The sequence below is a fragment of the Gossypium hirsutum genome, chromosome A10, assembly GCF_007990345.1.
Source record: "Gossypium hirsutum isolate 1008001.06 chromosome A10, Gossypium_hirsutum_v2.1, whole genome shotgun sequence".
NCBI lineage: Eukaryota > Viridiplantae > Streptophyta > Magnoliopsida > Malvales > Malvaceae > Gossypium > Gossypium hirsutum.
The window spans coordinates 107,843,389-107,856,569 of record NC_053433.1 but is presented as its reverse complement, the minus strand read 5'-3'; the positions used below and the strand labels follow the sequence as shown (position 1 = coordinate 107,856,569).

General features: G+C 31.0%; 1 long non-coding RNA gene across 1 annotated transcript; it reads left to right on the top strand.

Annotated features, from left to right (window-relative positions):
* The first annotated feature begins 9,358 nt into the window (after nt 1-9,358).
* Nucleotides 9,359-10,458, top strand: LOC107896225 (uncharacterized). Its single transcript, XR_001683649.2, has 2 exons — nt 9,359-9,903; nt 10,164-10,458. It is a non-coding gene; the product is annotated as an uncharacterized lncRNA (long non-coding RNA).
* The last annotated feature ends 2,723 nt before the right edge of the window (nt 10,459-13,181 follow it).

Here is a 13,181-nt window from a genome sequence, read left to right as displayed (position 1 = left end):
CTTAAGTCATTTCTTACGACTTCAGCCTCTTTCTGCACTTTCTCGGTTCTGGATCTTTCAATCTGAACTTCGATCTTCAATTGGTAGTTTTCCTCTTGAAGAGCACTAAGGTCCCGAGACATCTTGGCCTTTTCTCATTCAAATTCTTGTCTTGCCATTTCTAGCTCAGACGGCATTTCCTCCGAGAAAGGATTCTAGACGGTGTAGTTCATTGACGAGATTTGCTGACTATTCACCCGTTGCTTCCTCCAGATGTTGTAATCTTGGGTGAGGGTATCAGCATATAGAGCCAATTCCATCAGATGAATTTTCTTCCAAGACTTTGCAGTGTCTCGGACCCTCTTCATATACCCTTCACCCGCAAAAGCGAACTCGGACTGTGCTAATCTTCCAGTGGCGGGTATGAACTGTCGCGAAGAAATTGTCTTTGGACTAATAGCGGGGCATATCCAACTCCTCCCCATAACCCGAGTAGTAGTACCCAATCTTGATTTCTAACCTTGTATAATAGAACCGAAGGGCGGATCCACGGTGCTCTCCACGTTATATCCTCGGCGCGAAGGTTCTGAAAAACTGAGACCAATGCTGTTTAGTGACTTCTTTTGGCCATTCTTTCTTGAGATAAGCTTTCAACGGGGCAAATATTTTTGAAAACATATGGAACGGTGTGCGCTCTACTTTTCAGAAGTGACTCAAAATCCAGACATTTAGTAACTGCGCGCATCTGATAAAGCATCCTTTCCCCATTTTCCTGCAACTGTTTAAGGATCTGAAGGTCTCGGCTAGGATAGTCGAGACAGGGTTGATTCCTTGTTTTAATTTTTCAAAAAAATCCACCACCGCAACTTCTATGTGTCCAAGGACTTTCGGGAAGATTATCAAACCATAAATGGTCAAAGCAAATAGATTTACCCTTTTCAACATGTCGGGATGGTTCAGAACCAAATCTCGTAGGGAAGACCATGAAATATAAATGGTTTCATTCTTCTTCTTTATCTGTTTTTCGGCCCATGCGTCAGTCAATCTCACTAACTTCTTCTTAAAGGTCATCGGTTTAGGCTTCTTCACATATACTTTATAGAATTGCGCATTTTCAACACGAAGCAAAGCAATGTACTCCTCTATAGTCGGAGTCATATCTTCATGATTGAAGGTAAAACATTGGTAAGCCGGATCCCAAAATCTGACCATGGCTTGGATCAATCGTTCGTCTACATTGACAGCAATCAAGTTGGCTATGTCCCCATATCTTTCAGTGAAGATACCCCTAGTGTCCGAATCCCACTGATTCCAAACCCGAACCAAATATTCAAGGTTATTCTGGCGAACATTCACGATTACGTGCTCGGGCAGATTGGCAATACATCCCTCCACTAGACTATCTCCTTTTTCTTTCTGAGTTTTTAGAGACCAGTTCCGAACCACGGCATTCTTCTCGGTTGTTTGTATAATTGACTCTTCCATTAGAAACCCATTTTTTGGCAAACCAATCTCTAGTCAACACCTTCCTAATATGATGCCTATAATGTATGATGCAAAATAAGAACACAGACAAATATCTTGGTTAGTACAACAAATATGAATTACGGGAAATCAAAATAGAAAGTGTAAATGTTAAAGAAATAAAAGAGAAGAGGCGTTTCTCCCATATATTTATTTTGGTGACCATTAACGGACGGAGGTTCGGCATGGTTCTAGTTAGGTGGCTCGTACGATTCACTATATGCGGTTTTAGTTCTAATAAAGGTACTCGGATTGTCCGTACTGTCATCTACTAAGATTAGTACGAAGCCTCGGTCGTAGCCCATCACGGGCTCACGAGTTCAATTCGAGGGATTACATTTTCTTATGCCCATGCGGAGGGACAAGTTAACTCACGAAAGCATAAGTCATATGTAACCCGAAAGTATTCACTAGCCTGTGCGGAGGGACGAGTTAACTCACGAAGGCATAGTGTTTACTTTCACTTAAACGGACGGAGCCCGGATAGAGAGCTCATGTTATGCAAAATGCAAGTGCAAGGTGTGTGGGGAGAAACTCATAAAACTTTACGTTTTATTAAAAAACTAAACTACAAAAAATAAAAAACTTAGAGCTAAAAACCAACAAGATAAAACAAGTTAGAAGAATATATACAACACGATGCAAAACATGATTTTTCAAAAACACAATTTTAGGATCACGACTAAATATTAATTTGAACAATGAATTTTGAAAATTTTGACAACACGCGTTTAATTCGACGCGACTCTCAAAAATGCAGTCCCCAGCGAAGTCGCCAGCTGTAGCAACGTAAAAATTTTAGTTTCGCTTGGTCGCTAATTATGGCGATTTGTTAAACATTTGAAAACCAACTTTTGATTTTATTAACAAAGGGAGTCGCCACCGATCCTTTTTATAGGTGTGATCGGACACCTAATAAATTGTTTTTAAAACAAAAATAAGGCCAAGTTTAGGTCTACGTGAAAGTCCAGAGAAAAATTAAGGTTCGGGAGTCGGTTACGCGCGAGGAAGTTATTAGCACCCTCGCGACGCACAAAATTGGTATCTTATAAACAAGTGTTGTCTTAATTTTCAAAATTGCAAGTTCAATATAAGATTTAATTGTGATCCGGTTGAAAAGACGAGAACTTTTTATTTTGATTGGTTAAAAGGGCATTCCATTTTCAACACAAGCCGATAAGATTCACCCAACATAGCGATGAAATCAACGACTTAGTGTTAAACCGATATGTCGCCTCATGTATTGAAATTAATTAGAAAACAAGAATAAGATTTTCGAAGTAATGCAGAGCTAATTGACATGAAATAAAAATAAATAAAAGAACTAGAAACACATTGACGCAAATAATAAACATGATAATAATATCAAAAAATGATAAAGATGTATGCGGTATTAAACGTAATATGAGAATTAAAAATAAAATGGAAACAATGTATGTATATGTATACACATATAGTAATGGTTAATATAGTTATGCAAACATGATATTAAAAATATTAACGATGCTACACATACGTATACTTAATAGTAACAAATAAAAAACTATATACATAATGGTATTAAAAGGATAGATATATAATATAATATGAAGGATGTATATACATAAGATGATCAAAATACATAGATGGAATAGTTTAAGAAGTATAGATACATGAAAACATTAAAAATAAGTACATAATAAAATATATACAATATGTACCTATATTAGAATGATAATAGTATATATATAAAAACTATACACATGCTACATAAATACGTATATATATAAAAAGAACAGCGGTGTTAAGAATATGTACATAAGACCATATAAAGAAATGCATTACTAATGATATCAAAATATAAACATAATAACATATGAACAATATAATATTTTCCTTTTTTAGAAAAAAAATGTATATAATATACATAAAAATACATATATACCTACATAATATAATATTTACATAATGTATACATACTAGAAATAAAAAAGACTATTAATAATACTACATAAATATATACGCAAATATATTAAAAATATATACATATATAATATTAAAAAAAGTATATACATAATAAATATAAAAACATAATATGGTATTTGAAATATATACATGACGTGTATAAAGATATAATATTAAAAAAGATATGTATATGTAAATAAAAATGATAAGGTATTAATATATTTACATAGTTTACTCATATTAAAAATAATAATAATATTTAAAAAAACAACTATTAATAATATTACATAAGCATACACGCATATATATACATAAAACATAACATTAAAAAAAATTTGTTCATAATATACACATATATACGTATAATATAGTTATATATAAAAAATACATACAACATATAGTATATGTATAAAAAAATAAACACAATATAGATGGTATTTAAAAATATAGTATTAAAACATAACATCATATATACATGAGATAATATAAAAAAAGAAAAAATATATAGTATTTAAAGTATATACATGACATATATATAAGTATAATATTACTAGATATATACGTAATATATATAATATATACATAATATATAGAAAATATAATATTTAAAAGAATAATATACATAATAATATAATAAGAAAATATTATAATAAGTACTAAAAATATCCACATGTATAGATACATGTATAATAATAAAAAATAATAGTAGTGAAAATAATAAATGTAATAATAACAGAAATGATGATACTGTATGAAAAGTATATATATACATACATACATGCCAAAATATATACTAACATTAATAATAAATATAGTATTATAATACTAATAATAATATGACATTAAAGTAACTAAAAATAACGAAGTATATACGTATGCATATGTAATGGAAGTATACTCTAATATATAATAATAATAATAGTAATAATAATAACAATATTAGAAAAAAAATAATGATAATACTTAATAAAGAATAAATGAGGACTGAAATAGAACTAATAACAAAATTTCAGGGCCAATTCGAAAGTAACAAAGGACCAAATGAGAATACGCGGGGAATGATAGGGATCAATAGGGAAAATATTCCCATTTTCAAAACGACACAGTTCACATGGGTGTTAAAATGAAACAGAAATTAAATTCTGGGGTAAAATCGAAAAAAGGAAGAAGCAGAATAGGACCACCATAAAACGACCTCGAAAGCGGAATGACCAAGGGTGAAAATAGACCCTTAGTCTAAAAACACGCGGATTCCCTTTAAGCCAGGGTCGGGTCGCACACGGGTATAGTCGATCGAACGACACCGTTTGGACATTGGTGCTCCAGGTGCAAAACGGCACCGTTTCACTTCATTATTTAAATAATAAAATTTCATTGTTTGCTTCATTTTCGTCCGAAATTTCAGAACACCCCCCCTTTTGTTTATTTGAGCTCTGCTAGGGTTTCAAAAGAAGCCCATCCTTGCCCTCATCGCTCCACCACCGTGACCGGTGGCCATCGTCGCTCAAAAGGGGATTTTTCAGTCGGGCTTCAGACACCTTTTAAAGGCCATACCACCGAGACGTAGATACACCGAAGGGAGGAGGATTTCGGCTTCCTTCTAGGTCCGATTCCGACGATGGTGAGGGATCCACGACCGTCGGAGGCTCCGATCGAATTCCTTTTACTCTTTTATTATATGAAAATGAAAGAAACAGAATCGAAAGAAAGAAAAATGGGTCAACCTTCTTTTCAGTTTTTTTGCTCTTCGATTTCTTGATATTCTCTGATGTTGGTGGTGTTTAAAAAATATTCCCTCTGTTAGGATTGTAGCATTTGTATATCAACTATCTTTCCAAGAAGTGAAGAAGTCCCCCCCTTTTACAATGTTTTTGAATCGAGTTTTATAACCTTTTTACATCCCTTTTTTATTGTTTCTATCATGTCTTCTGTTTTGTCCTTGCAGGGGATGGGCAAACGGCGGAGCAGGTGAGTCAGAGGGTGGTTGGCCGGTGGTTGCGGCGCAAGTGGGCAAGTGGGGGGTAGGTTTGGCTAGGGTTTCTGTTTTCTGGCTTGGGCTTAGGTCTAGTTGGGCTAACGGGTTTGGGTTTAAATGTATTGGGCTGTGGGTTAAGTGGGCTTGTGGGTAAAAGGGTTTAAAGGGTTTGGGATTTAATGTATTGGGTGTTGGTTATTGGACTCCGGGTTTGGGTTTAGTTAATGGGCTATTGTGGACCACTTTGTATTGGGTTTAATTTGTAAATGTAACTGGGCCCGAGTTATCTTAAAAAATGGCCCAAAATTGCCCTATAACATTATTTATAAAAAATTAATTTTCTAAAGTTATGGTAAAAATATATATTATTTATAAGAAGTGTTATGAAAGTTATTAGACATTTCATAAAACCTTTATATATAATAAAATTTATATTATTTTTTACTTAGTTTATGTATTATATAAAGGGATATAACCTAACATAAGTTGTTCTTCAAATCAAATTTAGATAAATTTTTATAATTAAAACTACAAATTATTTGGACTGTAAACTCGAATGCTATAAGGTTTGATGTTAATTATGCAAATACAAAATGTTTTCTTATACCATATCTTGGGGTATGATACCATTTGAGAGAATAGTGACAAACACTAACACTACAGAACTCTTTAGTTTGAGAGATTTAAGGCTTCAAAACATATTTGAGAAGACACTTGCTGTTCCGAAAAAAAAATATTCATCATATTAATAACATCATCTTATTATAACATTTTAAAAAAAAAGTTGGATCGTACTAGCATGTTGCATATTTCATAACTTCAATCATAAGTGGAATTGAGATGATCTATACTTCGAAAACTACATGGAAGAATGAGATATTGATAATCATACTGATAAAGATTCAAATTTAAATGATGATAAATTCAGTTAAGAACCAACAGATGATGATAATAAGCATATATATGTTAAATATTAAAAAGGGAATAACCCAACAAACATGCACTGGAATAATTAGATAAAATTGCGTATGATGTTTATTTTTCTTGTCATTTTTAATAGTAATCATATTATCAACTACTTTTTTATATTAACATAATACATATGATGATTTTATTTTCATTTTTGTTACTTGTTTAGAAATTTTTTTTATCATATTAACAATATTTTTATAGTAATTAATATATTTTTTAAAAAATATAAATGATTTTACAATTTCTATTATCAAACATGACATAGGAAATTATTATGCAATTACACTCTCAACCAAACATGCCTATGGAAGTACAAATCTTTGTAATTACAAATGGGTATAATTACTACTCCAATAATTAAATTTTTATTCAATTACTTTGTGTTGTCTAAATAGACCGTTAAGAATTTGCAAGTATTAGTATACAAGAAAGGCAACGAATCAAGTGGTGTGTGGGTTGACTCTAGACTTGTCCATTGGCCAAGCTGCGCGGTTGAAAGGTGGGAGGGTTTGGGTAAAAATATAGACTCGAAAAATAGGTTTAGAAAAAAATGAGGTCTATTTAAAAAATGGGCTGGGTCTCGGGTAAGGTTTTTTTGGCCTAAACCAAATTAGCAAAAATATAAAAAAAAACTACTTTGTTTTCTTGTTGTTTTGCTGCTATTTTTTTATTATTTTCTCATTGTTTTGCTACCATTTTACTATTTTGTTATTATTACTTAGATATTGTATAACTCTTGTTTTATTATTAATTTTGTTACTATTATAGAGGCATTTGCTTGTTAAGTTACACCCATGTTAATGTTATAAATATTTTTTTCATTTATTTTTAATTTATTACGAAATATTTATATTAATATTTTTAGTATTTTTATATATTATATAAAAAATAATATAAAAAATTAATTTGACAGAGACAGGTCTGGACAAAAATTTAAACTCATTTTTTACTTTGAATTTAACGCCCGACCCGAATTATGTACTAGTTGACTCGTATGGGATAGATTAATTTCTGATTTGTTGTGAGCGAAATAATTACCTTTTCTATTGTCTAATTTAATTGAAGTTGATAAATCACATTGATGTCCATTAGGCGCGTACGGGAATGCTTTTGAGGTTGGAAAAGCATTTTTTTCACCCAAAAATAGTGTCAAACTTTCGGCTTATAAGGTTGAGAGTGTAGTAAAAATATGTTTTTTTTTTACCTAAAGATAAAATTTGAAGTTTAGATGCTTTTAATTTTTTGCGTTTTGAAATGCAAATTATAAAAAATATCTGTATTTGTATTAGTATTTAAAATTTTCGATTAATTTATAGTACATATATCATTATATTAAATCATTTAAATATTATTTATTATTATATTTAAAATTACAAAATGTTTCAAAATTATTTAAAAAGTACTTAAAAAGTATATATTTTATGTATAATTATATTAAATTATTTAAATATTATCTAAATTGATTTACTTTTAATTTTTAACATTATGTTTAAAATAAATGTCGAAATCATTTTTTGAAAAACGGGAATCGACTTTTGAAAACAAAAATTGGGAGTCGCCACCAATCCTTTTTGAGGTGTAATTAGGCCACCTTATAAAACATTTTGGTCCACGAATTTTAAGAAAACGGGTTCGGGAGTCGGTTACATACGAGGAAGGATTAGCACCCTTGACACGCTCAAAATTGGTACTTAATCAATTAATTAGTGTCTTAAATGCCGAAAATTAAAAATTTGGACAGAGTTCAAAATGCGATCCTCCTTTTATTGGCTTTTAAAACATTTAGGTAAGTCAAATGTGTATTAAAGACCATCTCACCTTGAGGTAAAACATTACATCCAGTACGTTAGGACACAACATTTTTTACCCTCAAATGTGATATTGCCTTTAAAACGTGCGTTTTAGCTTTAAGAGGATATTCGAATATTCAAAACAAACAAAGAAAGCGAAACCCAATACGTTAGAGCACGATCCTTTGAATTCTTTAAATACTGAACATTGCATTGTTTAAAATTTCAAATGAAATGTAATAAATAAATGAAATGTATTTTTATTAAAAAAACTTGATAACATAAGGAATAAAACACGTGGCAATAACATCTCATGAATAATCTAAAATAATAGGGAAATGTAAAGGAACAACTTAGAATACATGCAATAACAGCACATCATACATTATAAAAATACCACCATTTATATCCAATGGTCAATACATAAGAAACCAATTTTAAAAGAAGTTTCAAATAAATCACCTAAATAAAATATAACAAGTTTTTTAAAATAAAATAAATAATAGGAAAAAGAAAATTCGGAAATATAACTATATAAACTATAGAAAATTTTAAATAGGTAATAAATATAAGAATTTAAAAAAATAAATAGGGGAAAAAATAAAAGAAATAATATAAAATAAATATTATAAAGTAAATAATTTGAATGAAAGCTTGAATTGTATCAAAATAAAAAAAATAAGGGAAAAGAAAAATATATATGCATAAAAGATTAAAAATAAATAAAAAAAATGAAGGTATTTAAAACAAACAAAACATACAATCAAAATAGGATTCCTAAGAACCCAATTGTACATGAATCAACTTAAAAAAAGGGGGAAAATATATACGTATAATAAATTTAAGAGGAAAAATATATATATATAATAAATATAAAGAGAACATTTATATAGAATAACATGAAAGCAATAATTTATTTGGTATAGAGCTAATTTTATCATAAATTATATATGTATAATAACACATAAGAGCTATTTAAATGTAAAATCATACAAAATTTTAAAATAATATTATATAAAAGAAATTTAAAAAAAGAAACTTATAATTTAAAAAACAAAAAAACAACAACGTAATTCATCAAAGTAATTTAAAATGTATGTATATATAAAAAAAATAAAAGAAATGAATGCCAAATGAATTTAAAGAAATAATGAATTATATAAATCAAAATGAGGTAGAAAAAAACTTAATTGAAATAGAAGCTAATTAAGAGAGACAATCAACAAACAAAAATATTGAAATTGAAAAGGACTAAAGCGCAATGGGCGCAAAGGTATAAGGGCTAAAAAAGAAAATATTCCTAGCCCCAAAAGCAACACTCATGCACGGACTAAATTGGAAAGGTGTGAAAAGTTTAGGGCAAAAATGAAAGAAACCAAATAGGGTCAAAACAAGAAGGGCGCAAATAGGAAGGACTGGCCACGCAAATTACCCATTTAAGGGTAAAATGCGTGTGGACCCAGTCAAAACACGCTATCCCTTTGCCCTTCCCCATGCTGTTTCAACTTTTTATTATTTAAATCATTTTTTTTATTTTAAAAAACATTTTAACCTTTTGTCTTCTTTTTGAAAGAAAACTTTGAAAGCTTATAACTTTCTCAGCTTCTCCATTTTCCCCCTCAGCCGAAAGGCTAATATTCTGGCCTACAACCGCCCCCAATATCTGACCGCGACAAACGGGACAAGGCCCACCGACGGTGCGAACGTGATATAACTCCGGTAAACCTCTCGTTCTCTCTTTGCCTCGTATTTGTGTCGAAATAAAAACAGAATAATAAAATAAAAAATAAAATAAAAATAAAAGAGTCACCTTTGGAGTATTCTTGGCTGATCTTTATTGATTTTAGTTTGCTTATGGTACTCAAAAATGTAACTCGTTTCTCTTGAAAAGAAAGCGAAAACCAAAAAAAGTTCCCCTTTTACAATACATTTCTGAGGCTTTTATAGCCGATTTTACAACCTATTTCACTTGTTTGCAGGTTCATGGGCGTGTACGTCTCCTACGTGGAGGTGAAGTGACGCACGGTGCGGAGATTCGCCGATGTGCGGTACCTGGGGACTGCTACGGTTGCAAAACAGCAGCTCCTTGGGTTTTTTGTTTGCTGAAATTTGCTTATGCTTTGGGCCTTGTAGTTTGGGTTTGTTTTTTATTTAGTTTTGTATATGTGTGGGCTGGGCATAAATTGAGCTTAACAATAAACATTTTAATTTCCCTCCGTAATTTTTGACACTAATGTCAAATATCTTAAATTAACAAAACACACTTTTTCATAACTCTTTTTCACAACATTTTTTTCTAACTTGTACTTTTAAAAAGCATTTCACAATCGCAGCAATAATACCAATTGGTCAACTACACTTTTTCATAGCTCTTTCTTACAACACTTTTTCTAAATTTAATTTTTTAAAAGCACATTTCAACCGCACTAATAATACTAAATTGGCCTGTGTATGAAGGGTCAGAATTACTTTTTTTTTTCTTCTCTTTTTTAATTAAAGGTATGGGAAAGGGAATGTCAAGGTTCCAACCTTTTTACTTGTTATCAACTAAAATTTCATTACGATAGAACTTATTTTTTGAAAATCAGGGTTATTATAATAAATTTAATTTAATAATTGTGAAATATTTAGTTCTTTGAATGGGTCAATAGAATCATTTGATTAGTTCTGCTAATGACTCTAACTAAAGTTTGATTTCTGGGTACAACAATAATTTGTATTCTCAAATGATATCAGCAAAATTTACAATCATTATGAAAATTCTATTTTTCCTTACGAAAAATATATTACTCACAATGAGCAAAAGTCACAAAATCTCATAATTTATAATCAATTTATTCATTATTTCCTTTTTTATTGGACAAATTCTCACATTTAAATTATGTGTTAGAGGAACTAATACTTCATCCTATTCATCTAGAAATCTTAGTTTAAGCTTTTTGCTATTGGATAAAATATACTTCTTCTTTACATCCATTATGATTCTCTTTACGAATATTGTAATTTAAAGAGTTTTATTACTCTAAAAAAATCTAATTCGATTTTTAATTCTGTGAAAAAAAAAAAGAACATACAAATTTTACGTAGAAACTCTTATAGGAAAAAAAACCACGGGCAGAGGAGAAGAAAATTCACTATGTCGAAAATTTGAATCAATACAAAAGGAATAGACTATGTCTATTTATAAGCTTGTAAAGCCATATTCTAGTAGGATTGAAACACCTTATCCTAATCAATATAAAATAGATGAAGTTTAATAAGGTTTAAAAAACCTTATTCTAAAATAAAATAAAAAAAAGTCTAGTTCTATATGGATTTTACTTTTATTTTATTTTTCATCGTATTTTATTTAAATAAGAATTTGGGTCATTTAATTCTAACAATCTCCACCTTGACACAAATTCTTAATGAACAAGTTCTTCATCGCGAACTTTCAATAAACAAGTTCTTCACCTCTTCCATAAAACTCCTTAAGGGTTTAACTTCAACAATGAACACCAACCAAGTCTAAACAATGCTCAAACTTGGTTATAGGAAGTGACTTAGTCATCATATCTGCAGGATTTTCATGAGTACTAATTTTGCTCACAACAATATCACCACGAGCAATAATATCACGAACAAAATGATACCGAACATCAATGTGTTTTGTTCTCTCATGAAACATTTGATTTTTTGTAAGAAAAATGGCACTCTAACTGTCACAAAATACTGTGTTGATTTGAAGGTCTTCATTGAGTTCACTAAAGAGTCCCTTCAACCAAATAGCTTCTTTACAAGCCTCAGTAATCGCCATGTACTCAGCTTCAGTGGTAGACAAAGCGACTGTAGACTGCAAAGTGGCTTTCCAACTGATTGCACAACCTCCGATTGTAAAGACATAACCTGTGAGAGATCTTCTTTTATCAAGGCCTCCAGCAAAATCAGCATCAACATACCCTATGACTCCATCTCTAGTTCTTCCAAACTGTAAGCAAACATCAGTAGTACCTCGTAAGTATCTTAGAATCCACTGAACTGCTTTCCAGTGTTCTTTACTGGGATTCACCATGTATCTGCTAACTGCACTGACTGCATATGATAAATCTGGACGTGAACAAACCATAGCATACATGAGAGATCCCACTGCACTAGAGTATAGAACATGCGACATGTACTCAATCTCATAATCTGATTGTAGAGACAAAACTGATGAAAGTTTGAAATGGGCTACTAAAGGAGTACTAACAGGCTTAACATTCTGCATATTGAACCTACAAAGAACTTTCTCAATGTACCCCTTCTGACTTAGGTACAATTTACTTGTTTTTCTATCTCTGAGAATCTCCATTCCAAGTATCTTATTTGTTGGTCCTAAATCTTTCATCTCAAATTCTTTACTTAGTTGGGTTTTGACATTTCTTATCTCTCATTTATCTTTTACTGCTATCAACATGTCATCAACATAAAGAAGTAGATACACAAAAGAACCATCACTGTTTTTCTTAAAGTAAACACGACTGTCAAAACTACTTCTTTTAAAATCATGAGAAGTCATAAAGGAATCAAACCTCTTGTACCACTGTCTTGGTAACTGTTTCAAACCGTAAAGGGACTTTTTCAGCAAGCAAACATAGTCCTATTTTTCTGAGACTATAAAACCGTCTGGTTGTTGCATGTAAATATCCTCCTCAAGTTCTCCATGCAGAAATGCAGTTTTTACATCTAACTGCTCAAGCTCTAAGTCATGCATGGCCACAATACCAAGCAAAGCTCGAATCGAACTATGCTTAACAACTGGAGAGAACACATCTGTGAAGTCCACTCCTGGAATTTGACTGTAACCCTTTGCAACAAGCCTTGCTTTATATTTGGGTTTTTCAACTCCTGGAGTCCCTTCTTTCCTTTTAAACACCTATTTACAACGAACAACCTTTTTACCTTTAAAAAGTTTCACAAGGTCCCATGTTCTGTTTTTGTGGAGTGATTCCATCTCTTCTTGCATAGCAAACATCCAC